Source organism: Schistocerca piceifrons, unplaced genomic scaffold (genome assembly GCF_021461385.2).
Source record: "Schistocerca piceifrons isolate TAMUIC-IGC-003096 unplaced genomic scaffold, iqSchPice1.1 HiC_scaffold_401, whole genome shotgun sequence".
NCBI lineage: Eukaryota > Metazoa > Arthropoda > Insecta > Orthoptera > Acrididae > Schistocerca > Schistocerca piceifrons.
The window spans coordinates 70,001-72,500 of record NW_025728627.1 but is presented as its reverse complement, the minus strand read 5'-3'; positions in this window follow the sequence as shown (position 1 = coordinate 72,500).

The window sequence follows — 2,500 nt, the reverse complement described above, 5'->3', positions numbered from 1 at the left end:
ACGGCGCCGCGCGCAGGGTGCGCCGGCGCGCAGCTGCGACGCCTGCCGCGTCCGTCGGCCGGCGCGCCTGCCACTGGCCGCCCCCACCAGCCGGCTGTAGCGCGTGCGCCCACGCACCGCGCGGCCAGCACGCCGGGAGGCGCCCCCTCACCGGCCGGGGACGGTCCCACCCAGCCACCGCCGCGTATCGCTTCACACCCAGATGCCGTTCAGTTTCGTCGGCATGGTGGGTATCGCTGGAACAACCGGTTAGTACCTCAACCTATCGTCGCCATCACCGATTCACCCCTAGCGAGAACAACCGCACCACAACAGGTTACCATTTGTTCATTTGCGTAACTTCACCAGAAAACGCAGGCGTCCATCGCCATTTGCAACTTCAACGATTATTGCATGCCTGTGTCAGGTGTCACGCCACACTACGTCTGCCCACATACACGCAACAAAATGTGCACGCCTAGACAATACGTGGAAGGTGGCCCCCGTACGTATGCGATGTCCATTGCTCGAACGACTGTCAACCGGCCTCTGTAGCATGTCGCAGATATGGAACGCGGTGCACCATGCCATCACGGTGTGTGAGGAGAGACGACTAGGTCCGAATACATCAACAGACAGCTCATGCTGATCGCCATCCACGGCGTCCGTTCCTCCCACACGTCTCTATGGCGTACCACACTGCAATCCAGCTCTCATAGGGAGACGACACGTAGCTGCGTGCACAATATTTGCACTGTATGGTCCGCCGTTTTTGGGCGCAGTCGTTGTGCGGTCACACATGTGCCACGATGTATCATTCAGTACATAAGGACGAATGTGCAGTACAGATTGTGGTTCACGCGTACGACATCAGCGGACAGTTGACACAGGCCGCACCACAACGTAGCCTGAGTACGTCGCATGCGAAGGGCATTGAACATGCAAACTTCTCACCAACCAGCTTGCGAAGGCAGGGGGCAAGGTGGGGACGTGGGGAGGGGCGGCATGTACGTCCTGCTGCCATCCACATTACAGTGTACAGCAGGAGCATGTGGAAAGTGAGCAAGACTTGCAAGGTGTTTAACATGAAGCGATACACAGGGGTGCGGGCAGTGCGAGTAGCGAACTATATTGCGAGGGTTGCGGGTGGGCAACACTACAGTAATTGAACGAGTCGTATAACAATTACAGAGCAGGTTTAGGCGACAACGTGGGTTACGTTAAGGCGACAACATGGGTTAGGTTAAGGCACAACATGGGTTAGGTTAAGGCACAACATGGGTTAGGTTAAGGCACAACATGGGTTAGGTTAAGGCACAACATGGGTTAGGTTAAGGCACAACATGGGTTAGGTTAAGGCACAACATGGGTTAGGTTAAGGCACAACATGGGTTAGGTTAAGGCACAACATGGGTTAGGTTGAGGCACAACATGGGTTAGGTTAAGGCACAACATGGGTTAGGTTGAGGCACAACATGGGTTAGGTTGAGGCACAACATGGGTTAGGTTGAGGCACAACATGGGTTAGGTTGAGGTACAACATGGGTTAGGTTAAGGTACAACATGGGTTAGGTTAAGGTACAACATGGGTTAGGTTAAGGTACAACATGGGTTAGGTTAAGGTACAACATGGGTTAGGTTAAGGTACAACATAGGTTAGGTTAAGGTACAACATAGGTTAGGTTAAGGTACAACATAGGTTAGGTTAAGGTACAACATAGGTTAGGTTAAGGTACAACATAGGTTAGGTTAAGGTACAACATAGGTTAGGTTAAGGTACAACATAGGTTAGGTTAAGGTACAACATAGGTTAGGTTAGGTTAGGTTAGGTTACACGTTGTTGTACGGAAAGGTGTAGGGGGGGGGGGGGGCGGGGGCGGCAGGTTCGTTGATAGTGATTATAGTAAGTGAATGCTTGTGACATGATCAGATTTGTCACGTCAGGATGCACCTTTGGCTTATTAGAGGCGGCGCTCCAATTCTATGCTTGTGTGAGACCTGTGTCTTTGACTCATGTCATTGTTTGTGCGCTGTGACAGGAGGTACTATTGTGATGTTGGGTGCACCGTTGTATAGGACATGTGTGGGTGTTGGTGCCTGGTCTGCGCAATGGTGGATGTCGAAAGGCTGGGATATTGTATTTTCCGCACGGACCTCCTGGTCTGGTTGTGATAGTGTGGATTGTGTAATGTGGCGGAGAAGATGCACTGGATGTTGTTCCATGCTGGTGCTTACATATTGTATGTGCGCCTGTTAGAAGCAGAGAGTGGTGCGTGATCAGAGTGTCTGGCTGACGTGTGGTTCCCATTTTGGGCAGACTCTTTCAGCATGTATACGGACAGTTGTGTATATTTGCTGTAGTTTGATGGCTCTGCATTGATTACTAATCAGCGCCGTGTGTACGGGTAATCTGGTTCCAGTCCAAAATGTTCCATCTGTGTACATTAGTGACAAAGACTCCCCCCATGCAGTGGGGCTCGGTCTGTTATAACTCTTCCGCGTAATATATTTGCCCCACGTT